The 27,746-nt window shown below is 34.4% G+C and overlaps 1 long non-coding RNA gene across 1 annotated transcript in view; it reads left to right on the top strand.

Annotated features, from left to right (window-relative positions):
• LOC134759449 (uncharacterized) overlaps positions 1–27,746 on the top strand; it is a 485,506-nt gene that overhangs the window by 279,599 nt on the left and 178,161 nt on the right. Inside the window, exon 3 of the long non-coding RNA XR_010135663.1 lies at positions 15,146–15,271. This is a non-coding gene — a long non-coding RNA (uncharacterized LOC134759449). The remainder of the gene's footprint in view (positions 1–15,145; positions 15,272–27,746) is intronic.

Here is a 27,746-nt window from a genome sequence, read left to right as displayed (position 1 = left end):
ACCAGGGTCTCTATTTTGTCATCCTATGCCCACAGGTGAGACAGTAAAGTCTCCAATGCTTCAACCTGGGCTAATCTGGCATCTCTTTCTAGTCGCAGTTCATCCTGTCACTGAGGGACTCTTACCTATGCTGTGAGCTCAGCCTCAGTGGCTGCTCAGGGTGCAGTCAGAAGTGGCCATCCAACCATGGTTGCCACAGCTCGGACATCCGACTTTCACTTAGATCCTACCCCCTGCAATGGCTCTTCTGGACCCTTCGGCGTTTTCGGGGCATCCCTGAACTCACATGGTAGGCCCCATCCATCAAGGACAGTGGCTATCATGCCCCACCTAAACATGGATGGCCTGCCCAAGATTTCCTCCATGGATTTCCTCTTCCCTGATCTCATGGATCCCATTGTTTCACCACTTATAGTGTTTTCTCCACCTCTGGCTGGTGTGCTAGTTGTTGTGCTGATCCCTATTGACTTCATTAGGGATGGCACGGTGTCCCAGAAGATGAAGAGACCCAGAGCCAGCAAAAAAAAAAAAAAAAAAAAAAAAAAAAATTGGGTTTATTGGTGATCCAGTGGTGGCAGGCTGGACAGAAGAACCATAATTGCTTGTAAAAAGCATGCAGTTTATATAGCATTTTCACATAGCACCCTCCCCCTAGCAACCTCCACCAGGCAACCTTCATTTAATCCAAAAGAAAGGGTATTGATCTCCTGTGTGGCCTGCATTCCATGTAATGGACCAGGGTTCATTCCTCATAGATAAGGAATGAGTCTCCAGGTTGGCCACTCCCAGATTTCTCAGCTCGGAACTCTGAACACACATTCTTTTTAGACCATAGTGTTATTCTCAGAGTATGCTTAAGTTATTGCTGTCAGGTGCATCTGCCATACACTTGTGGAAATCAAAGTAATGTAGTAATGTACATTTCTATCTTTTTGAGAAGTAGAACTATATGTCTCAGGAGCATTTTATTTGAAGAATTTTGTTTACATCTGTGTGTACTACACAAAATATAAACCAGTTACACTATTACTTCACTGGGACTGTGGTTACTGCAACCTGTGCTGTTGTAAATGTAAATCCTTGAATTATATTCAGACTAATCAGTCAATAAACTGATTTTATCAGTCAGAATTTTCCAGTGTTCTGATTGTCTACAGTTAAGGCATGAAGTAGTTTATTTCTAATTGCTATCAGGACTAGCTTACAAAACTAGGGTTAGTAATCAGCATCACTATTAATGAGAAACTCACATTCATTGAAAAACTGAATTGTCCACAGTTGGTAACTAGACTGCAGTGAGGATACACCAATTGACAAACTATCAATGATTATGCCTATAAAACAAGAGATCATTTGAATGAGGTATACAAAAGGCAAAAGTAAATGACTTTTAGATATGCAGCTCATTTCTTCTCAAGCCTTATAGTTAGAACCTCTTTCATTAGAGAAGCATTTAAAGAGGTTTCTTCCCAGGAACACATGTACATTTTTGTTTACCCTTATTTGACTACACTAGTGCTAGGCAGCCAGACTGTCAGCATGAACTTTGTTTGTAGCTAGTTTAAACACATCTTTCTGACATGGCAATAATGTATATCAGAGGTTGATTAAAATACTCTTGAGGCAATTCCAATTACTTAAATTACTGCAATAAAAGGCAGTGTTTTGATAGATACAAATTTAATATTTATTCAGAATCACACAATTATTTAAATTTGGTGCATTCCCTGATTTAGAATTACCAAGTATTTATTAATTCCATGTAAAAGTTTTTAATGTAATATTCGCCATTCTTAATAAAATTTACATTTGTGGCATGTATCAAATTTCTGCTGATGAACTTAATTATAAACTGCTGATATGTAAAACAATATGTATTCAGTAAGTGTACTTCAGAATATATTTTTGTTAACAAGGGTAAAATTATTTATTAAATTTCTATTATTTTTCAATCAATTTGGTATAATTCAGAAATTAATTGAATGTGACAATGAACTTAAGAGTGTTCCTCTTCAACACCTACAGTTTTGACATTGCTGCAGAAGGTCACATTCTTGTTTGCTTAATTTAGTGAAATTGGGAGGTGCAGATCTGTCAGGTAATTAAACTTGTAAGAGGAATATGAAACATTACACTTGTTAAATTATTGTCAATGATTACATAATGAATAGAAATAATAAAGCAAGAATTAGATTATATTCATTGATATAATTAAAGGCTATAAATTAAGCAAAATTATTAATTGTACCAGTCCTTCATACAGGAAACTTGAAGACTTTTATGAAGTTAGCATCTCAAATATTGTACTGTTTGTTAGATTAAGAAAGTGTTCTTAAACTGCGTTCAAAATGTTGAAAGTACTAAAACCAAATTATGTAGAGAATGTCCCATAAGTATAGCTTTACGGCAAAATCCTTGAAACATAGAGGATCTAGTCCCAGGTAATATGACAAAATTTGCAATGCCACATTATGTAAGTTTGGGATTACCATCATTCCTTAGTCTAGAAAATTTCTAGTGATGAAGAATTTATGAATAAAATGCACCATTGGATTTCAGGATGAAAAGCAAAAATGATCAGGAGATGTTAAAGATATTGGTTGTAAAGCATTGACTTGAATTCACCCTGATATTAAAATCAGTCCCAGATACATAAGTCAATGGGCAAGAAACAGTACAGCAACCTTTCATCTAGCTAAATACTGAGGTTGATATCAATGATAAAATAAATCTGTGGACAACTTCTAAACTTTATTTTTCTCTAAGTCCAAGATTTTCTTCTTGGAATTGATACAACTTTGGGAAATAAAATGTCCTTTGGAAAAAGATAAAACTAGTCCTTTTTCCCATCTTTCAGCCCTGTCTATTTTTCCAGTCTCTGAATCGATTTCTCCAGAGCTGAAATCACATGGCCTTAGTATGCAGGCCTGGTCCTGCCCCTTTGTGGTGTCAGTTCTGACTATTATTTGTGAGCTATTTGAGGAGCTATAACCAATACTTAGGGAATATCAGCGTAGCCTTATTGTGGTCTGACTCTCAACTCATACCCTATTCTGATAACTGAGCTTCTGATTTTTCCAGACAACAAATTCCCCTGCCCCTTTCAGGCCTTTACTCTTCCAAACATGTTTCCTTTGCTTACATATTGACTGTATTATTGGCCTGCTTCCTCAGTCTTTTTCTTTTATAGATTGAAATAATGTTCTTTTGCTCTTTATGCAAAATAATAAAGTTGCCTACAGTTAAGAATGAAGTAGTTTATTTCTAATTGCCATCAGAACTAGCTTACAAAACTGGGATTAGCAATCAGTACGGTTCTTAATAAGCAACTCACTTCAATTGAAGAGTTCTTCCCATGTCTTACCCACCTTTACTATTCATAACCCTAAACCAGAGGCTGAGACCTGTTCACCTGCCAAGAGACAGCTTTAATGCAAACCGTTTGCTTTACTGCCCAGAGTTCTGTTGCTAATTATTCCCCATTCCCCATAATTGTGATTCAATTAGTGGTTGGGCCCCTCACTCTGCAGTGTAGATTTCTCTGCTGGTTCATTGCTTGAAGTATGTGACACTCCAATATTCAGGTAAATGAGAAATCAAAGGGCTTGAAGGCATGGAGAAAGGAAGTAGCTGCAGATATACATACAGCTTCCATTGTGTTCACTATAGAAGGCATCACCCAAGGGTGTATTATGCAATTGCCAGGTTAATTAAGGAATGCTATTACTAACATTATCTGCCACCTGACAGAATTAGAAATTAGAATAAACTAAAAATCGTGAAGAGAAAAAAATTGTATAGTTTCTATCTTTGAGGATGTTATATTCTAGGTATAGAGGCGCAGGAAAAAAGAGAAACTTATAAGTAAGAAGACTTACAGAATAATTTTTTAAAGTTTTATTTTACTTTTAATTGACATAAAATAGTTTTTTTATAGTAAGAATCTAATTGCCTCCAGTTTTAAAAAGACATACCAACATTTTTGACAATTAAAGTAGGATGGCAGTAGGGGTAAGATAAAATGTTTGAAAGATAACAAAATATGTAATTGTTTTACTTTTTGCAATAGGTGGTATTCTGTGTCCACTCCAAACAAAACAAAACATGCTTCTTTGTTCTATGTTCTCTCTATTGCCAGTCTTAGCACTGCACTCATATAAAAGGTAGAGAGTGGTACCATCACTGAGTACATGGCACATATCTGATATGTAAACAAGCAAGCAATCAAAACACCCAAGGCTGACACTAACTCTGAAGTGTGTAATATAGTCAACATTTAAAATCTGTTTCATAATCCAGTCAAACATTATCAGCCTAAACTACAGGAAACAAACAATGCATAAATCTTATTCTGAGACCTTAGAAACAAAATACTTCTTAAATGGTAATACAGTTTTCTAAAAACTGACGATATCTGTTGCTCCAAAGAGATAACTAGGTTGAGCATTATAGCAACATCTGTAGAAGCAGAGTGAAACCATCAGTATATGTCAACAACACTTGGCAGTACTTCTCTGCATCCAGGTGTAACAAGTAATAAGAACTCTGTAGAAAAGAGCTGTCAAAATTTCAAAAATAGTGGAATACTCATACATGAATCTCTGTTATAATAAAAAGCAATATCAGAGAATACAGCCCAAGAAAACTTAGTACGATTAATTCATCAGGGAGAAAAATTTGACTCATTCTTCAATGAGGGAAGCCTCTGGGATCACATAAACAAAGAGCAGAGAGAGGGAAGAGCAAATCTCTGGAGAACAGCATTAGCATAATTGAACACTTAAATGCATAAGAAACAAATTGAGACCACTTAAGTAAATAAGGAGAAAGCTATGTAAAGACAGCATCAAGGTGCTACAATTGATCTTTAACTGTTACCATCTCTAGAATTAAGTAGGGCAGATACCTCTAAGGACTAGTTCCTTAGCATTAAGCTAAATGGTTAGGCATGTGACTTTCTGCAGGGACAGCTTGCTTTGAAGCCAAGTGCTAGCACCTGGCAAATGTTATAATCTTGGGCATGGTTTTTCTTTACATCATAGTTTCCTCATTGTATATAAAGCAAAATAATAATGCCACCTCATAGAATTCCATGGGTTTTAAATGAGTTAATTGGATAAAATATTTAACTTATGGTGCATGGCCCATCGTAAATAACCAATAAATGTATTATTTTATTTAAGGTATGAAGAGGCACATCAGTTTAAAATATAAACTTATCTAAGTAAGTGCAAAAGAATGGTTTGGTAATTAATAGAATTTTTCTTTATATTACAAATCCAAATAACTCATAAATATCTAAATCAGGACCACGTTAATTAAACCTCCATTAAAACTTGATTTCTTTACAAAAAATTGAAAGGGAATTGAGTAACTTGAAGTATAAATCTTGCAATATTATAACCCAAGAGACAAAATTAAGATGGTAAGATTTACAAATTGTCTGATTTATGAACTGTAATGACTTTAAAATACAGTAACAATTTTGGTTAATATAACCAGATATTTGGACACTAATTAGCAAGTTGAATGTTGCATCAGTCATCTAAGAAGTAATTTTATCCATTTAATAGAAGTGATTATAGATAAGCTTTCTGTCGAAGTACAAAATATATCTAATAGTGTTATAAATATTAAGTTTACAAATTGGTAATTTTTTAAATAATGTGAGCACACCAGGTAACAGTGCCAAGAGCATGGCATAGAAAATAATCTATACCACAAAATCCTGTTCTGTGCCTCTTCCACAGTCATCATATACCTTAAAGGTAGTCACTATTATGACTTCTATCACCTCGATTGATTTCAATTGATTTTGACATTTACCATGAAATTATATAGGACATACTATTTTGTGTTTGAGATTCTTCTGCTCAGCATGAATCTGTGAGATTGATATATGCTGTTGCTAGAAACAGTACTCTTTTCTATTTCAATGCTGTATAATAGTTCATTATATAAATATATTGTATAATATGTTTATTTCCTGTTTTATTATTGATGGGGATTATTATGAATTATTCTTAATGATTGTTCTGTACATGTCTATGTTATATATATATATATATATATATATATATATATATATATATGAATTTCTATGAGGTGCCTAAGCAGGAATTTAATTGCTTGGTCATAGGATATGCATGTATTTAGGAATAGAAGGTACTGATAACAGTTTTACATACTGACTGTACAATTTCCATTACCATCACAAGTGAATGAGAGAGCTGTCGATCCATTCATATGCCCCCAATTGGTATTGTGAATTTTATGAAGTTGTCTTCATTTTGGTGACTATATACCAGTATCTCATTGTGGCTTTAATTTACATTTTCTTAATATTTTATTACATTGAGCACTGTTTCCTATGCTTGTTGGCCACTAGGATTATCTTGTTTTTGTGTGTGAAAAGCCTACTCAAGTTTTTCATTTTTTAAGAAAGTTAATTGGTTTTATCATTTATTCATAAGATTTATTGAATAAGGATCCTTTACTGGATATTTGTATGATAGATATTGTCTGCTTTTAGGAAGCTTGCCTTTTGAATCTCTTAAAAGTATATTTTAATAAATGAAAGTTTTCAAATCTGATAAAATCTAATCTGTCAGTTTTTCTTTTATAATCAGTGATCTTTTGTATCCTGTTTAAGGAATCTGTGCCAATCTCAAAGTTATGAGTACCTACCTAGGATAATTTCTAGAAATTTTATTCTATTATCTCTTACCTTATTTCTAGAATGCATTTCTAATTGATTTTTCAGCATGTTGCTTCTAGTACAGTTTGAGGTTAGCTTTCTTTTTTCAGATGAATATCATTTTAAAAGACTTCTTGAAGTTGAGTAACATCTAACAGCAATTTCCCTACTATTCTTTTGAGGATGCTATCATAAATACTTTTGGGATTCTAACAATTCAAACATGTTTTTATAGCAGCAACTTTTCTTTTTTAATATACAGTCCCAATTACTAGGATTACCAATATAGTAGATATTTGGTTTAATCTACTCTTTCAAGATAACTTCTTTCAGGTTTTATTGAACCACTGCACAAGAGGGAAAAAAAAGGCAGATTAAGTAATGTTTCAAATTCATTGCTTTGTATTCTTTCAATTCTAATAGCATTAAACTGATTAAACATGTGCTTTTATAGGGATTGTTCGCCAAACTTTTCTCTAGCAAAAGAGATATAGTTATGGCCTCAAAAACCAATACTTGCTTCCATATGCTCTATTCTAAAGATTATCAACATAATCAACATATGCTTATTGCAATAATTTATAATTGCATTTTAATTATCAGATCTAAGTGTGCACTGCCCTTAAGTAATGACCATTTTCTGTAAGTTGAATTTGTTAATACATTCACCCATATATTCATTCAACAAATATTTATAAAGCACAGGCTCAGTTAGGTTTTGTGGATATATTACAAACATATTTACATATTATATAAATTAAATAGAATTAGATATCACTAAGTAATTTTCCCTATATAATACCTTCTTATTTTTTTAACCATGCAAAGTTTCGTTTTAGATTTTCATTTAAGTGTGAGAAGTGTTATTAGTAATTAGTGAACCATAATATAGGAAATTGATTACTTTTAATTTTCAGAATTGTGTTTTGAACAAATAACCCTTTGCCCCCAAAAACTTCATATACATTTTTAAAACATGCATAATTTCTGCTGCATTTTTCTATATATTTGAAACCCATATTTTATTGAAAATAACACAGTATGTTAAACTGTGATTAATATTTAAGAAAACAAATGGTTATATAATATAGAATAAATTCAGAAATAGAAGAATTTGGGATGATTTTTAATTGTGATGTAAGTATGGCACAATATAAAGTTTTAGCTTTTTAAATTATTATTATTATATTTTAAGTTTTAGGGTACATGTGCACAATGTGCAGGTTAGTTACATATGTATACATGTGCCATGCTGGTGTGCTGCACCCCTTCAAAGTTTTAGCTTCTTAAATGTAAATATGCAATGCTACATTACAGTGATATTGCATTGGATTAATGATGCAGAAAGGTGGTTAACAAAATAAAACCTTATATGCAAAATAGGATATATAAAGCAAATAAGGAGAAAATAAATAAAGCATTTTTATAGTACTACAAAGCATGCTGAAACAAAATAATTAAGTAGTTAAATCTTAGCTTAATTATAGCTTAGCCAACAATTCAGTGTTAGCTTAACCAAATAAAGTAGCCTTAAGGAAATTTGGATTTAGATCCTGCCTCCATTGTTCATGTAGCAAGAAGTGTGGTCTTGTCAACAAAAACTACTCAGCCACCACCAAATTGAAATATGGGCTGCCTAACCAAAGGAAGACAAAAAGAATGGTGTATGATCAGTTTGTCAAAATAATTGTATATTAGCATAGAAAATTACACTTACTACAAAAAAATTGAACCTGATCTGCAAGGATATAGAACAGATGAAAATTTTGCAGACTATAAAATGAGGAGATAATGGGAAAATTCTAAAGACACGTTTAGACAATCAGTGAAACTATTCTTGCACAAAATCAAGCGTGTAGATTACTTTGTATGGAACAGAATAGGGAATGACCTGTTTTTTTTTCTTTAATTATAACTTTAAGATGAAGAATTTTTCCAAGTCTTCAACGTATCCTCACTGCCTAATGAATATTCATAAAAACCTTAACATCTCTCTTCTTTCATTGTTTTAATCTAATTAATCATTAAGCATTAGGCAAATAATCATTGAGATGTATCTATTGGAACTGTCACAAGTCAGATTTACTCTTATTTCAACGATGGTTGAATGAAATGCAAAGGCCTTATTGGTGCCCTTGACTCTAATCTCTTGGCCACTTCATCTAAACCACACAACATATTGTGACAAGTCTATTATTTTATTGTAGCGTCTTGCCATATGAAGCTACCATCATTTTCACTTGTATCAAATATAGCCACTTATCTTTTTTTCAGCTTTACTTTCCAACCATACTTCTGCCATTTGCTGATATGTGCTTTTACTATTATTATGATTCGTCATTATTTCTCTTTTACTATTATTATGACTTGATCATTATTTCTCTCATCTATTGTTTATAGACATAATTAAGCTATGTGTTAATTTGGTGCTTTTAAGCGATATTGAGAATTCATTGTCCCCTTATAATATCATTTCTTGTGAAAATATTTTGAATTCTAATAAACTGCTCTTGCAATCAAGTTTGTATGTATAAAGTTCGCACTGAAGATAATACATAACTTACCACTGTTATTTGATATGTTATATTTTCACAAATATTAACTGTTTCTTATTATAATGAAGTCAATTTTTTAAATTACTTTTTATCTGATTTATCCTCCTATTGCATACCCAATTCTGCTCTGTAGTTTTAAGGCTTTATAGACTCAAGTTTTGTGTTCACTCATTTAGTCCACGAGTACATAAGAAATGTTCAAACTGAAGCAGGAGATATGCTGGAAACTGGAAATTCACTAGTGAAAATCACAGATGTACCCTCTGGAACCAAAGAGCCACTACACTTCAAGAGAAACACTTAGACATGTTGTATTAGTTTTCTATTGCTTTTTAAACATATTACAACAAATTTAGTGACTTAAAACCCTCATTTATTATATCACAGGTTTGTGAGTCAGAGGTCCAGGTACAAGGTGGCTCTGCTGGGTCCTCCACTCAGGTCCTCCCAGGACCAAAATTGAATTATTTGCTCTCCTTGGCTTTTATCTAGAGGCTCTGGTTAAGACTCCACTTCCAATTTCATTCAGGTTGTTCTCAGAATTCAGTTACTTGGAGTGGTATGACTAAAGTCCCTGTTTTCTTGCCACTTCATCTTTAAGCCAACAAGTACACACTGGATTTTTCTTGTGCTTCAAAATCTCTGACTTCCTTTTCTGCTATCAGAATGAGAAAAATCTCTGCTTCTGATGGTGCTTCTGATTATATTAAACCCATCCACATAGTCCACATAGCCCATCCATACAGCATAATCTTTCTAATTTAAGGTCATTTGATTGGTAACCTTAATTACATCTGCAAAGCCCTTTAGCCATGTAATATACTTATGAAAGTATCGCCAAGGAACAAATTACAAAAGCCAAAATTTTGTCTACCACTCATGTAAACTGAAACATCTTTATATGTATCTTCAAGGTTTGCAAGAACAAAAATCTGGAAACAATTCTAAAACTTATCTTAAAAAATACAAGTAAACTGTTATAAATTGGCATGCTGAAATATTACCAGAATTTAAAATGAATGAGATATAACTACCAACTATACGATGCATCTTAATAATAGATTGACTTAAATCAAAAGTAAACAAAACTAAAAGTGGGAATCTTAAGAAATAGAAATGACAAACAACATAATTTAAGACAATTATTGGGCCAGGCCTGTAATCCCAGCACTTTGGGAGGCCAAGGCAGGTGGATCACAAGGTCAAGAGATTGAGACCATCCTGGCTGACGTGGTGAAACCCTGTCTCCACTAAAAATACAAAAATTAGCTGGGTGTGGTGGCGCACGCCTGTAGTCCCAGCTACTCAGGAGGCTGAGGCAGGAGAATGGCTGGAACCTAGGAAGCAGAGGTTGCAGTGAGCCAATATCACTCCACTGCATTCCAGTCTGGCAAAAGAGTGAGACTCTGTCTCAAAAAAAAAAAAAAAAAAAAAAGACAATAGTTATCTCCAAAGAGCAAAGTAAAGGAAAATATGGGTCAGAAACTCATCAGTAGATTTAAGGTAATATCAATTAAGTATTTAAGCTGATATATGAAGATAGACAATTAGAATTCCTAGAATCAAGTGGTGGTGCAGGGAAGAGCAGTTATTGTTGCTCTGGAAATCTGTGTCAAGTCCCTGTGTCTAGAGAATGATAGAAGAAGCTGTTGTGACTTGAGCATAGAGAAGGTCACAGATAGGCTGGAGAGGCAGGGCCCAGATGTAGTGAGAAGCAGAGAAGTGGCATGATTGAACATATTTTTTAAAAATGACTTTGTTGATAAAAGATTTGCAGTTGGGCATTAATGGAAGTGGAGAAAACAGATAGAAAATTATGTCATGAGATCAGAGAGACCCCTACGGAGTCTATTGAAAATGAGTGTAATTAATAAAAAACAACAAAGTACTCAAGGAAAACTACCACCATGATTCTAAGATGTTTGACTTGAATGAATGAAAGAATGGAATTACCATTTACAAAGGTAGGAAATAGAGAAGAGAGGAGATTTAAAGGGTCGTTGGAACTTCAGAATTGCATTTGAGCTTGAGAAGCTTATTGCACATCCAAAGGGAGATGTCAAGCAGGCAATTATGTACACTGTTGTGGAATTCAGGGAAATGTCAGAAATGAAAGATAAATTTGTGAATTTTTAGAATATATGTGGTACTTAAAAGTCATGATTCCAGCTGAGAAGATGTATGGAATCAATGTAACCTGAGTAGTCCTGGGACTCCCCAACATGGATAAAACTAATATATACATAGATACTCATATAGTGAGATATATATACATATATAAACATGAATATATATATACACATACATATACTCATGTAGTGAGATATATATACATATATAAACATGAATAAATATATATACATATATACTCATATAGTGAGTTAGATATACGTATATAAACATGAATATATATGCACATATACTCATATAGTGAGAGTTAAATTAAATTATATTAATTATGTATAATATATAATACATGAAGAAAATGTACAATATAAAAATGAAAAATCATATGCTTGTATATACAGTGGGTATGTAGTAAAAATATAAAAATTATGAGCAGGAAATAATTCACAAAATATCGGGATAATGGATGCCTCTGAGAATGGTGGAGAAAGAATGAAATTGGGAAAAGTATACAAATGGCTTTCAATTTGGGCTTTGAAGTTTTATTTCTAAGAAAAACAATTTGAAACATTGGAAAGTTGATTACATGGCAGGTAAGAAATTAGACAAAATGACATAGTGCATTTAAAGAATTCTATTTAGATGTTTGTCTCCAGAATAAATGAAGTAGAGAGACAGGAACATAATTGAAGAAGGTTATTGCTTTTAAGGTTTTTTTTTTAAAGTTTTTTACTGTTATGCATTTGTCATTTGTTTAATTTTGTAAGAAAGATGGTATGTAATCATGCCTTTCAGTGCTTATGGAGAAACAGCTATTGTTAAGAAAGAGATAAATTCATCATTATAATGGAAATAGAAATAGGAGAAGATAGTTGTAGCTGCAATACATTGATGTATTTGCTTTTGGTAAGATTGACCAGTTTCTGTTTTTTGGCTTCTATTTTTTTCTAAAGTATGAGGCAACCCAATAGCTGAGATTTGCAGCAATGGAGGACGCTGGAAATTTGGGAGACATAAAGGTTTGAAATTGTAAATTGTGGAAAACAGCAACGCAAATTATTATAGAATTATTCTTAAAAATCTATATGGTTTTTAGAACTTAGTTGAAGTTGAGGATATTGGTAACAATTGGCAACAATTTATATGGGTAATAATTTATATATTTCCCCAGGAAATCTCAGATGGTTGTCTACAGTTACAAGGGGTATTGTTGGACTGATTTGTGATTTTTCTGGGAATGCAACTCAAGTTAGAAGAGGCCATTATCTGAAAGAAGAAGAAGCACCAGCTGACGTGTTGGTTATTTTAGGGCACCATTTGCAGTTTCTTGGGCAATATCATGAGCCTCACCTCATGCATGTAAGATCTGGATGGGCACTAGATGACAGTGCACAGCTTGTATTTCTTTCAAAGGAGCGTTCACTTTCAACTACACAAGGCATGATTTCTAGACTATTTTCTGAAAGGCTGGAAAGTGAATGTGAAGTTCCGAAGATTTTGTCCCTGGCTCTGCTCAACCAAATTTTTTTTTCTTCCTTCCAAACAGCAATGCTTTGCTCCCTGAGTAGGACTGGCATAGTGGAAATTCAGGAATTGGACAGATTCCAAGTTTTGTGAGTTTCACCACTGAATATAAACCTCAGTTCATTAAATAAAAGTTTGTCCTATTCCATGGCAATTTATCTATGACAATGGCTGTTTTAAATGTTAAATGAAGTTGAAGTGGTTTGTCACTCATTGTCTGCCTTCAAATCCAATAATTAAATCTATTGGCACTTCGGACTGTTGTTATAACATGGAACATGGCTACGTAAAATGAAGGATTATTGTGTCCTTGATCTTCATTTATTGTCCAATAAGCCATATGGTTAGGAAAAGTAATATTTGAGATTCATCATCATTTGTTCAGTAAACCATTTTACAAATTGCTTCATTATTGTTTTGGAAGTACCTTTATAAAAATGTGTCCTAAGCTTTAAATCGCATGTGTTACTCAAGATTATTTGCAGACATCCACTCAAACTAATTTAGCAAATAAAAGTATGTATAGGCTCACATCACATATGGAGTTCAGTAAGGAACTGTCTTATATGTAGGCCACAGACAATAGTCAAATTAGGTTTTTAAGACTTTTTTTCTTTGCCATTATTTCTCCTTTATACTTTGCCTCTTGTCTTAACTCCTGTTGCTATAACAAAATAACATGCACTAGGTGGCTTAAAAACATACATTTATTTCTTACAGTTCTGAAGGCTAAGAAGTCCAAGATTAAGATGCCAGCTGACTCAGTGTCTGATGAGGGCCCTCTTCCTGGTTTTCAGATGGTCAACTTCTTACTGTATCCTCACATGATGGAGAGAGGAAGCTTATAAGAATGCTAACATTATGGCGGCTTTATTCTCATCACTTCATCTAAACCTAATTACCTCTCAAAGGCCCCACTTCCTAATGCCATCACATTGGAGTATAGGGTTTCAACATATACATTTGGGAGGATACAGCATTCAGTCGATAATCTTTCTCCTTGCTTTCCTCTTTTAGACTCTTACTGTAGATGAATTTCCTTAATGTAGCAGGACATGACTGCCAATATCCTGGGCATATGCCTGTACAGCTTTTAACTGTCCTGTAGAGATGACACTGGCACATACTTTGCTAATGTCATATGATATAAATTTAAAATAGAGTTTTTTGGAAAAAATTATAAATGAAGCATACCCAATTCCCTGAGCCCACGTTATTCCACAGAGAATTGTGCTTAGGCCAAGTATATCTGATGGTAAAGATAGACTCTGGTAGAAAGGTCACACCCTCCTGAGTCACTCTACATATATATGTGTGTATATATATATATTTGTTTGTTTGTTTGTTTTGAAGCAGAGTCCTGCTCTATTGCCCAGGCTGGAGTGCAATGGCGTGATCTCGGCTCACTGCAACCTCCACCTCTGGGGTTCAAGCAATTCTCCTGTCTCAGCCTCCCAAGTAGTTAGGATTACAGGCACATGCCACCACACCCGGCTAATTTTTTGTATTTTTAGTAGAGACGGGGTTTCACTGTGTTGCCCAGGCTGGTCTCGAACTCCTGAGCTCAGGCAGTCCACCTGCCTCGGCCTCCCAAAGTGCTAGGATTACTGGCATGAGCCACCGCGCCTGGTCCCACTCTACATATTTATAAGGAAAGAGAGTCATACACATCTAGTCGATTATATTAAAAATAGGAGCTTACTGGTCAAGAAGAGCCTCTAGAACTAAGTGGCTTGTATAAGCCTGCTCCTCTCTTGATATGGCTAATTGAGACATGCTAAGAAATATCTTTTTCTTAATGCATAGTCAGATTCATCTCATCTCATAATCTAAAAGGAAGAGATATGTCTCCACACCAGTTCTATAGTTCTTGTCTCTCAGCAGCTTGAACCCACTCTTCTTCATTCAGCTTTGCAATTCTGGTGCTGAGACTCTGCAAGCTACGTTTTTGCTTTGTCAGCTGGCTTCCTGTGAAGCTCTGTCAATCTTGGGCACTTGAGGGAGAGAGCAAGGCTGGAAAGGGAAGAAGGAAGACTTACTCTTTTCTGTTTGTTCCCTGTGTACTTCTAGACTGCTTCCTGTTCCTGTGGGCATTACCCCAACAACAATTCCCAGCAGTAGCAGGGCTTTCCCACAGCAGCAGCTGAATTCAGATTGCAGTTTCTTCCACACTGACATATTTAGCCTCATTACTTGCCTCTCAGAGCTACCAACACCACCTGCCTGTGTCCTCTCTTTACAGGTCTGGGTGCCAGACCCAAAGACTGCTCCTCCAAACTCAGAGATCCCAGCACTAGCAGAGCAGCTCCTCTTCTTCAGTACAGATGCTTCTCAACTTACAATGAGGTTATATCCTTATAAACACATGGTAAGTTGAAAATATCGTTAAGTCAAAAATGCATTTTAATAGCTCAATAAATCCATAGTAAAGTTGAAAAGTTGTAAGAAAATCCAAGGCAAGTAGAGGACTGTCTGTAATCCATGTTTCAACTCTTGGGACCCATCCTCTAAGTTTCTACATTTTAATTATTTTAGCCTCTTCCCTTTGTTCCTTTAGCTATAAGGATGATAGCTTCTTTCTATAGTTGCTACCTCCATAATACCTTACAGCTCTCTTTTGATCCTTTCAGTTACTTTAACAATATTTTTACATAAAATAATCCTGTTCAATAACTGGCACAGTTTCTTTCTTTTGACTAGACCCTGATACACCCTTCAAAATTTATTCGTAGAAGTTCAAGATAGGATTCTAGTAGCTCAGGCTCAGGTCATATATCTCCCTCTTGGCCATTTGCTATGTATGATCCAGTGGAACTATGATTGACATAACCTAGGCCAAATGCTCGGGTCTATGGCTGAGATGAGGGGCACTATGATTGATAGTTTCAGAAGGATCATTTGGATTTAGAGAAATTCTCCAAAGAAACAGATTGCTGTCTCCAGAATAATAGGGATGAAATGCCTGCTGGGGTGGGCAGATTTAGCTACCACAGATAGCTAACATAGCACTGCCTCTCTACCTAATGGGTCCAAATTAGTAAGGTATAAACATGATATTATGTTCTACTCTAGTCATCGCTTTTAACCATATCCTGCAATACATTTTATTATCCCTGAAAATATATTCAGCAGATTTTAATACTTGCTATCACTTTCAATTAGAACAAATCGATGTGGTTTTAAATTTCAACCCTATCTTCAGCTCAAAGTTTTTATCCTTCCTTTGCTATCTGAAATTATTGTTCCTCATCCCTCCACAGTCATAGGTGGAAAAGAAAGAAAGAGACATATAGTCATAGAAAGAAGGAAAGAGACATGTCTGTCATTGAGATACCTCCTACCTTTGTTTTCTGTAAATTCTGTGTCCTGCAGTGTGTGCTAGAGCACATTGATAAGAGAGGAAAAATTACAAATGCCTCTTCATTAACCAGTTTTGTAGATTTCTTTGTTGGTTAATTGCAACAGCTTTTCTGGCCGCCACAGATATCCTCTGTGTGGTAAGTGTTCTAATGAACTGGGCACATGAGTAAGTTCTCCTGGAGCTGCTGTTCTCCTCACTGTATATATAGTTCCCTGATTTGGGAAAGCTGGCTCAGGCATTCTTGGCAGTCTAGCCCTCTGCCTGTGGCAGAGTATTTACCTAGCAGGACAACTTCACATGGCGGTGCCAGCCAAGTGGCTCACATAGAACTACTTCTAGTTTCCCTTGACTGACAGAAAATTCAGACATTCATATCAAGTCATCATCATCAATGTCACTGCTTCCTCCACTTGATATTTAAATAAGGAAAAGTTAGCCACAGGGAGTCAGCATCATAGTAAGATATTGTGATTGTTAATTTTATATGTCACTGTGGCTGGGTCATGGCTCCCAGATATATGGTCAGACATTATTCTGAATGTTTCTGTGAGGGTGTGTTCGAGTGACACTAACATTTAAACTAGTTGAATTTGAGTAAAGCAGATTATTTCTATAATGTAGGTGAGCCTCATCCAATCAGTTGAAGGCCTGGATAGAACAAAAGACTAACATTCAGCAAGAGGAAATTCTGCAGCAAATGGCCTTCAAATTTGAACTGAAACATTGAATTTTTCTGGGTCTTTAGCCTGATGGTCTTGGGCTTAAAATGCAGCTTTGACTCCTCCCAAAGTCTCCAACTGTTTCAATGTTTTATTAGAAATCAGGTACTTTGCATCTCTTTGATGCAGTTTTCATGATTTAGGCAAAAGGAAAATTTCCACCCCACCTCCTATTATACAAAGACTGCCTTTTTTTTCTTGCATATTTATAGAGAGTAGTTTGATTTTACTAGAATATCTTATCGTAATGATGGACTATAATATTTCTTTTCTTCTCCATTTGGATACCACATTTCTTACAACTGCTTCCTCAAGTCCTGTGAGTGGAAACATGTATCCTGTTTCCTCATTGAGGAAATACAGCAGGGAAATGTTAGGTAGCTACCTGACTAGAGTGCAGGCTTGGCCTTTTATACAGGAGCAAATGTTAGCAGGATTATTGGCTTCTTTGTGTCTCTGGGGGAAACTTACCCTGTGTGATTTCTTTCTTTGCTGTGGGGGCAACTACTAGGAAACAAGATTATGTGCAAATTTACTGATGTAGGCCACAAGGGTAAGTAAAGACCATGTATAATCTTTAGAAATACAAGCTCCTCTTTAGATTTTCTTAGCTGACTTCTGCATTTGGGCATCACACATACATTCTCCTTAATTTACCAATTATTAGAGGGGCTGGAGAATCTAGTCAATGTATTTCTTAATGTCTTTAACCAATGTATACCTTTGTGTATGAGAATTATATACCAGGAAATGAGCTTGCTCTGACTCTTTTAACTGAATATACATCAAAATGTGCTGGTAAAATATTGAGGAAATGTTGAAATAGCATAATTGAGAGTATTCTTCCTTGTTTGGTCAAAGGCTCATGGGATACTCATGTGATAACTACAAAATTATTTTCTGTAAGAAATTAGATCAGCATGTGAAAGTAGTGAATTATGAAAAATTTAGTAAAACAGGCATCATGGTAAAAAATAAAATTATTCCTAACATTTTTATTTTGAAATAGCAGAGAATTGTGTATGTTTTCACTAAGAAGTGGAAATGCATTTGGACCCATTATCCTTACATGCCAAATAACACAAAACAATATACGTTAATGTCAAATAGTTTGACAGTAGTTAAAGTAGCCTGCAGCAACTCTCAAAACCTGACCTGCTGATGTCGTAAGGGTTATGAAAATGAAATACTGCTCTCAAAAGTTGTTTTCTTCAATATACATATTTTCTTGTGGAAAAAAATAAGTCCAAAAAAATGTCAGTATAAACATCTGGAGCGGTAAAATTTGAAAGTTCTATTACCTTAAGTTCGAGCTTGCCATTACCACTATACTACATTGAAAAGAACTTATTTTAGAGCATTGTAGTTGTTGGTGTAACCAAATTAGGTACCTTGATAAAGTATCCTATTGTAAAGTAGCATAGTAAAGGAACAGCAATTATCAAAGGGGAAAATATCTGGCTAGTGGCTCAATTCTGTGAACTTTTCAATGTTACATGACTTAAGTGATGCTGGGTTTTGACAGTAAACTGAGATCTGATATTCAAATGTAGATGCTGATACCATTGTGTGTTGCACTGTTGTCTGAAAAGGTAAACGTTTCGGTTAAATTAAATGACTTTGTAGGCTGGTAAAACATCCAACATAAATTTGAGAATATGGGGATTTTAAAAAATCAACAAATAAACACAGGGAATACTTTATAAATTACATTATCTTACTAGATGGGAAAACCTACAAAAATATCCAATTATATTATGCATATTTAATGTACTAACAAATACAGTACTGGCATAATGCATGAGTATAGACAACTTTCATTGAAATTCTTAAAAACCTTGAGTTCCCAAAATTTAAACTAAAAGAGAGAAGCAACCAGAGGTATTTGTTGGTGCCATACTATGATAGATGTTTTCATACTGCGCTGAGAGAGCCAGAAAGCCTTTGCAAACATTAAATATAAAAGGTATGATGGAAAGTGAACAACTTTAGGAATTGGAATTCTGACCTCACTATTTGCCTTTTGTCACTTTAGGCAAGTGCCACTTAATTCCTTGGAGACATAGATTATTGCTCCAGAACAAATGAAATAACATGTTTATGGGTGGTTTGTATGTTATAAAATGGAATATGGAAGAAAGATGCACATACAATTTTAGATCTCTTCTGCAGTCCATACTTGACTGGGGGACTTAGAACACAAGAGGGGCTGATGATGAGGAGGAATGCATATGCTAGAATATAATTTATATTAAGAAAGCAAAATAGCATATTTTAAAAATACAAATAGAGGGAACGTAAACTTTCTGTTTTCAGAAGAGGGCATGACTTTTTAAAATATAAGCGTTATGGATTTAATATACCTTATATTGTTATATTCCAATGTTTGGGAAAAAATGTGCATTTATAGAGTAAAATCCACTGAACTTTATAATAAAGCCTATAAAATATTATACTTTACACTAATCATAGTTTACTATAAGCAAATATTTAACTTCATAAATAAAGGAACACTGAATAGTCACCTGATAATTCAATGGACACTTTCATATGTTCATCCAATAAAATTAACAATAATTTTTAGAAGGCTATAATATTAGAAATCAGAATGTTTATTCTGGACTCTGTTAAACTGTAACAAGAAGAGAATTGTATTTAGCACAATTCCAGGCACGTATTCCTCCTTTTGTGAGGAGCTGTGACAAAGAGATAAGGACTGTGATTTCGGAGGGTTATGTTGGCAGGGAGGATCATTTGTCTAGAACCTGAGTTTTAATATAATTGCAGGGGAAAAGGGTTCTTGAATAAGAAGAGTTGAGAGGTGAAGTGAATACAAGCAGGGAACGTCATAGTGAGTGACTGCATGAAAAAAAAAAGATTTTAGTGGCTTCTATGACAGCCTGTTTTACTGAGAACAGTGTATTAAGATAATTTTTAGGAAGGTTTACTGGCATTTGCAGTGGGAAATATCTATCTTATCTACAATAAATCTACTCTAAATATATGTATTTTAGTTCTTAAAGGACTTAGATTTAGATTTAGGGGAACGGTTATTTGTTTTAGAAGTAGTACAGAGTTTAAATTGGCCGCAGAGTAATCTACGTTATACTTAAGATCAAAAAAGAAAAACATCTGTATATTTCATGACATACTACTTAATTGCAGGATAATATAAACGTTTTCTGTAATTAACATTGTTGAAAGGAATTCCATTAACTGTACATGTTCACTCCTGCAGGGCACTAAATATTGAGTTCTACATGCAAGTTACTATTTATATATATACAAATTTCACTTTGCTTAGTCATATCTGCCCCAAATCTGCCCCAAAGTTATAACATCTTACTTCAGTATTTGTGGGGTGGAAACATATTTTATTACAATTTCCATTCTGTTATTTTTCAAATTTTAATCTATCTAGCAGTTGTAGAGTAAAATTCCAATAACTTAATTTTTCAAATTCTTATAACTACATTATTTCTATAGGAAAAATGTTTTATATAGTAGATATATTTCAATAATATTATTTTGCATCATTACTGAAATTTCCAACACAAATAGAAGTAGCTTCATTTTGTTCCTAACAGTTATTTTGATCAACTAATAGAGATTTTTTAAAGACAATCCTTAGGTATTTTAAAAAATAAATTTCAAGAAAACTGAAGTATTCAGTGGAAGGTTACACACAAAAAAAGGAAATAAATCCTCTGTAGTAAAACTGAACAAAACATCTATGAAGCAATTTTCAATTTGAATTATAATTTAAAAAAATATTTTTATCAGGAAAAATGTCTATTCCATAAATGAGTGATCCACTTCTCTGCAACTGTAAAGCCATACTGCCTAGATGATATCACCATGTAATGGTTAATCCTCCTTTCCAATTTATGGTGCAAATTTTAAAAAGAGCACTGTCTTCATAATACCAAAGTTAAAATTATTTTTCTGCTACATTTTGAAATATTGCATTTTGGCTTGGAAATAACTTAATAAAAATAGTTTAGTCATACTAATTCTATGCCTAAACAATGTTTACAACTGATTTATTTTGCTAATGTTTTAATACTCATTTTAAGTACTCACCAATCTTAAGTTGCTGCATCCAAGATATCAAGAAATGGCATATAATTTAATTAATTTTATGAATATGATTTGCCTTTTCTGTTTTATTTTCATACCTTTATGCATGTTAGCTTCTTTGGCTGGAATATCTTCCTAAACAATAACTGCCTGTCACCTCTCTAAATCATGCTTCAAGGCTTAGTTTAAATGCTACCTCCTACATAAATTCTCTTTTTATTATTTCAGCCTGCAGTGATTGCTACTGCCCTCATTATGCTATGTAGTCTTTCTAGTTCTATTCAATAATTTGAAGGCATTCAAGTCTCTACTTGATTATGTATAGGGTTTTTTATATAAGCAACAATTTTTGTTGAAAAAAGTAAATTGTATGAAGAGCCAAAGGTTAAATTTCTCTAAGGTATCAGTACCAGGAAAATTTACAATTCCCATGAGCATCGGGTATATTTTTAATTTCATAGACATTGGCCCCTGTAATGGATCTTATTTTCTTTTATTACTGTTGCTCAGAAGCCCAGCACCAAATTTGCACCTCATATCTTGAAGGTGTACAGCATCTCATAGCCTTTTAAAAAATATGAATATATTAGCTTTGCCACTGTTTTCATCTCTTTTAAATTTTTTTGTTCTGTGTGTCCTGATTTTCTTCATTTATGTTTTTAGAAAATTCCTGAAGTTCTTGAATATCTTTTTAAAGCACCTCAAAATCTCTTTATATCAAAGAGAAGCATATGCAAATAAATAGAGACTAAACTGTGTGAAAATAATTATTTTTACCTGGAAACATTTCAAAAATGGGGGGATCAATAAAATAATGAGATGTAATAAAATATATTTGGACTTCTATATGTATTTCTTATTTTAAAAATAAACAAAAATTAACTTTAGAAATATTTAATTTGCAAGTCGAAGAAGCACATATATGCAATTTACAAATAAATATACAAATACCGTGTGTGTACATGCGTGTGTGTCTCCCTTTCGGCACAGGAGAGCCTCTTCTATCAGCTGCTGGGAGTGTGACTGACATATGAAGACTCTCATACCTGTCCTGTCCTGACAGTGCCCTTAGCTGAAGAAAGTTGCCTTGCCTAAGGCCATGCCTTCTCTTTGAGGGTAGCCTGCATCCAATAGCTAGTTGATACGGAGTTATAAAACCTGGTCCCTTTGCCATAACCCAGTACAGTAAGGCAGCATCCTAGCTTCAGAGTTCCCTCCGGAGTTAGCTGGCATTTTTGCTAAGACTGTCTCAGAATACACCTTCTTCTGTTGATCAGTCCTGCCTTTTTATTGCTGTATAGTTGTAAATCCTTACAGCACTTCCTAATATTCTTTCCCTTTTTTTTTTTTTTTTCTTTTTTGAGTCAGAGTTTCACTCTTGTTGCCCAGGCTGGAGTGCAGTGGCACGATCTCAGCTCACTGCAACCTCAGTCTCCCGAGTTAAAGCGATTCTCCTGCCTCAGCCTCTCCTGTAGCTGGGATTACAGGCGTGTGCCACTATGCCCGGCTAATTTTTGTACTTTTAGTAGAGACAGTGTTTCACCATATTGGCCATGCTGGTCTTGAACTCCTGACCTCAAGTGATCCGCCCACCTTGGCCTCCCAAATTGCTGGCATTAAAAGCGTGAGCTGCCGTGCCTGGCCCTAATAAACTTTCTATACCCTAACCTGTATCTCAGAGCCTTCTTCTCAGAGAGTTCAATCTCTACATAGATAGACAGACAGATACATACATTTATACATACATACATAAAGGGATTAACAGAGAGCCCTGCCATCTGTCTGTAGCACAAGCTAAATACTCCTGAACAAAGTGAACAGACCTCTGTGACACCCGGAGATCACCTAGAAATCCCCAGGTCTAAGCTATTAATTTTCATTATCATAGGAATCTGTTTAATTTTCATGTTACTTTATAGTTGAGAATGAATTGCGTTCTGGCCTATAAAGGAGCTGATTTTACTGACCAGGAGGTGACAATTATGGTCACTAGAACCCTCTGCTTGGTTTTGAATCTCAGCTCCTCCATTTACTAAATGTGTGATCTTTGACAGGTATTTACCCTCTCTGGGCCTCAGTTTTCTTATTTGTAACCTGAGGATAATAACAATAACTATTTAACAGTGATTTGGGAAAAATACAATGAATTAATTTAAAGCGCTTGGAAAAGAATTGGACAAATGTGTTAGCTATAGTCTTAATGTAAAACATTACGTCTCAAAGTCTCAATTACCCAGGTCTGTACCTTAAGCAATTAAAAAATCTTAACTAGTTGTTTCATATGGCCTGTATAGACAATACTCAACTGAGAAGTAATTTAGAGCATGACATAATTAACAACAATGAAAATATAGACATGTGAAATTTTTTTGACATTTTAGTGGTGTAAGAAAAAAAATCCAAGCTAAGGTGCTTGGGAATTCTAATTGACTGTATTTGGGCTATCAGGTTACAGTTATATTTAAATAGATGTTCTGGGTAATTCTGACCAGAAGTTAGAAGGAACTACCATAGTGGTTTTAAAACATATCTGTAAATTCTTGTAAACATCTCCTATCAAACGTCAGTGTCCCCTCCACAGGCTAGCCTTTGAGACCACCAGGATGAATAGAATGTGGCAGAAATGACACTGCATGGTTTCTGAGGCTATGTTAGCAAAGACCATGTAGGTTTTCCTGGTCAGCCTTTGAACACTGACTCTCAGAGCCATCAATCACTATGGAAGAAGTCCAGGAACCAGAGAAAAGAAATCAGAGAAAAGACCTTCACATGTTATAATGTTCATGTGCTGCATTGTGTGATTGTTTTTAAGAAAATCACACAAGGAACCATGAAGCCACCTTATTTAAAGTCCACATAGAGCGAAAGATGGCAGAGGAGGCCTAGCTGCTCCCTGTTAAAAACTTACTAATCCAGGTACCGGACATGAAGAAGCTTCAGGATGACCGTATGCAAGAACCAGAGCAAGAACTGCTGAGCCAGTCATTCCCTAGAATTGGGCAAAATAAATGATTTATATCGTAAGCTTCTCTTTTGCAGTCATTTGTTACAAAACATGAGATAGCAACAGTAATACTTGTTTCTTTTTAGATCCTAAATTCATTAATTAGTTTCATGTAAAAGAATGAGTGTAAGAATCAAAACTCAAAGAAGGACATTCATGAAAAATAGTTTTCATTTTTTTAAATTTTCAAGATACTGTTAAATATCTTGAAATTGTGTTAAGCAATAATTAAATATCATTTTTCCTGTCTTCTCAGCTTCCACCACAATGCAGACTTCTTTCTTTCATTTATTTCTGAAGTCTGAATAGGAGAGGACCCCTGTCATCCAGTGTGTGCACACACACACACACGCACACACACACAGACAGACACACACACAGACAGCATATCTCACCCCATCCCTGCATTTTGGTGGGCAAACATGTTTTCTGTTATTAACATCCAGACACACAGCCTGGTCGATTCTTTGAGGAAGTAATATGTTCTGATTATCTATACTTAAAATTGAGACAATTGAGACAATAATGACAATAAATTATAACAGCTTTTGTTCATTTGAGGTCCTGAGAAACTCAATTTCTACCCTCCAATAGAATTATTATGAAGTAGAATATACATAATATTTCAGGACAGAAAAAAAAGAGTATCTTGTACATTCTGTGCTTCAATGTTCTTCATTGCTGTAACTTGTGAAAATTATCTTTTTGGAATAATATGGCCAAGTTCTTATAATTCCAAAGAAGAAGGAACACTAATACAATTTCTGAAGCCTGCTCTTTCTCTGAGGGAAGAAAAAAGACACATGGCTAGTTGCCAAGAGTCTCAGTTTGCAAGCTTGAGATTTGCCAAGGAGGAATTGGCTCAATAAAAGTCCCTGTTTTCTAATGGAAATATATATAGATTTTTCAATGCTAGAATAAGCATTTGAAATTATACATTATATCAATACTTTCTGCAGCAATTAGCAATTGGACCTGTTTATTCCTGTGTGGGAGAGGTTGTGCTATTGGTATTTTTTTTCCTGAATCTTGCTGTGCATACTCATTCTCAAAACACTTTAAAAAGAGGCCGCTTTAATGAATGTACTATGCTGGTTGATTGTTCCTTTAAACAATAGGAAATAGAAGATGAAGGATTTAATAAGGGAGTTAGCTTAGTTTTAAACTGTAAAACTTATGTTTTTATTGCATATAAGCACATCTTTATAAATGAATTCAAAAGCATAATTCTGTGAGGCATTTGAAAACAGCCACCAATCCTCTGACATATGCTAGAATGTGGTTTGTCACCTGTAGAAAACTAATTCTGATTAGCACTAAGATTAGTCATTCTAGTCTCCACTGGGTTGCAGTTTTTAAGCTTCACTAGAATCTTCCCCAACTTTTGGCACCTGGGTGTTATGCATACCTGTGACCACAAACTGAAACTGAACCGATGAAATTGACATACTCAGAATGGAAACACTAATGTTGTCAGTTGAGAAGTACTCTTAGAAGAGGACCAAGTTAATATGACAAATCCACTGAAGTGAATCACCACTAAAGAAAGACACTCTAGCGTATGCAAATTGTTTTTCATTGTTATGCAGAATATCTAGAAGGAGAGAATACCATTAAGTTTCTTTGTAACGTCTGATATTATTTTCCTCAACATTCCTTCTAGCAAGTTTGCTAAAGACTCATCTTGGGGATTCTGAAATGCCAATGGTTTTAGGTGTCCAGACACATGAATACTCCAGAAAGGAAAATAGATGCATGTGTTAAAATGAGTGACAGCATTCTATCAAAATTATCTTGGGTATTAATATATCTTCTGGCCCAGATTCAAGGTAACAGCTAAAACAACCACACCCCCACAGATAAACAAACATAGAAGAAGTAGATCTCTTCATACCATCATTTAGCTCTATTCTTCCCTCTCTTTGGGAACAGAATTTCCATTTCTTTGGAACAAAATGTAGTTTTCCGTATCTTGCCCTCCTACTTTGTATTTTCCCGATTCATTTTTAAGGCCTTGGACTTAGTAAATTGTCAAGTTAATTGTGACATAATCAAAAATTGAATAAACTCATGAAAGACAAATAAATGTTTCGGTACTGGGGAGGTCCAAACTTTCTTTGGAATGTGTAGCACTCATATTTAGTACAGACAATAGCTTTAGAAATGTATTTGTGTAACAGAAAAAATGAAATTTTTTTTTCTACCTCATGCCCCTTCTCTCTCATTCTTAGATAGGTAACATTCCTCTTTCTTCATGGATGGCTCTGACTCAGGGAGAGGTTTGGAGTATAGTTTTTTTTGCTCTCTGAAAATATGGAAAAACACATTTGAAGCCAGAGAAGGATTGTACCATGCTTCTGTACAAAGGATAAGGCAGTCATTGATACTAACTTATAGCAATATAATACACCATGAAAGAAGGAGAGTAAGGAATATACCATTTAAATAAAGGGTTTGGAAATGGAATCTTGTTCTTGAACCTTAATTTGTATTCCACTAAATGACATTGATTTTTTTAACCAGAGAGGATGGGCTATAAAAGATTGTCCATATGTCACACTATAGGTTCTTTTGTCTTTGTGACTGCTGAAAAACTTCCCCAAAAGCATTTTGGTAGAGTATTTCTTATATTTCCAACAAATTCTTCAACCACTCTCCAAATTATTGATGAGTTTATTCCTTGAACATAACTAAGACAGGGAAAAAGTTATTATCAAAAATATAGTTATACTTAAAAGATTTTGACTTTTCTGAATAAAGCAATAATACATGGTGCTTGATATTGCACCTATAATTTTATACCTCAGTGATTTTAATATAATGAATAATAGATATGTAATTTCAACTTTCAACTCTAGTAAGAGATGGGTTTGCCCCTGCCACTTGGAATTTAGATTCATGTCTATTAGCTCATACAAGGAAGTTTCAACATTGGAGTATGCCAGTCCTCAAAATGTTCAAATTTGTGTGTTATTACCTTAATACTTGTTTTCATTTGAAGCATTTATTTTCTTGGTCAGTGAGAAGCTATCATATACAGTTCCAAAAAATTTCTGTGTACAGATTTATTGAGAGATACTTCAGTTCAAACCAAAAAATAAACATTTTTATTAACTCTGTTAAATGGGCACTATCCCCAGAAGCAGTAGTTATCAAAATGTAGCTCCAAGAAGAGTAGAGTCAGCATTATCTGGGAATTTGTTAAAAATGAAAATTATCAGACCTTAACCAGAAGTACTGATTCACAAACTCTAAGAGTGAGGTCCGGTAATCTGAGTTTTAATGAGCTCTCCAGATGATGTGTGGTCGGTGGGAGCCACTGATCATAAAAATAAAGTGAGTAGGATTGAAAACAAATTTGATATTCTTACATGTAGGGCAATAAAGCAGTAATCGAAAGTACCAGGAAAATCAAGTCACCGTCACATGTACCACATTAACTAACTTTAGATAATTAGTTGGCATAGTAATAGTTTGTAACTTTGTGGTTCATTAAAGTTATCAAATTGCCTTCAGATACTTCACCATATTGGTTTCTCATAATAACCCTCTGAGTTAGCTAGCACAAACCAAATATTGTTTCCTTCCTATAAGAACACTCAAGATTTTGTCAAAAGACAACCAGCTAGAGATGGTATTAGAATCATCTTCTGTCTTGGTCTCTTTGAAATTTGCTGTG

The sequence above is a fragment of the Pongo abelii genome, chromosome 1, assembly GCF_028885655.2.
Source record: "Pongo abelii isolate AG06213 chromosome 1, NHGRI_mPonAbe1-v2.0_pri, whole genome shotgun sequence".
In the NCBI taxonomy this organism is placed as follows: Eukaryota; Metazoa; Chordata; class Mammalia; order Primates; family Hominidae; genus Pongo; species Pongo abelii.
The sequence above is the reverse complement of the archived record's forward strand: the minus strand, read 5'-3'. Positions and strand labels throughout refer to the sequence as shown.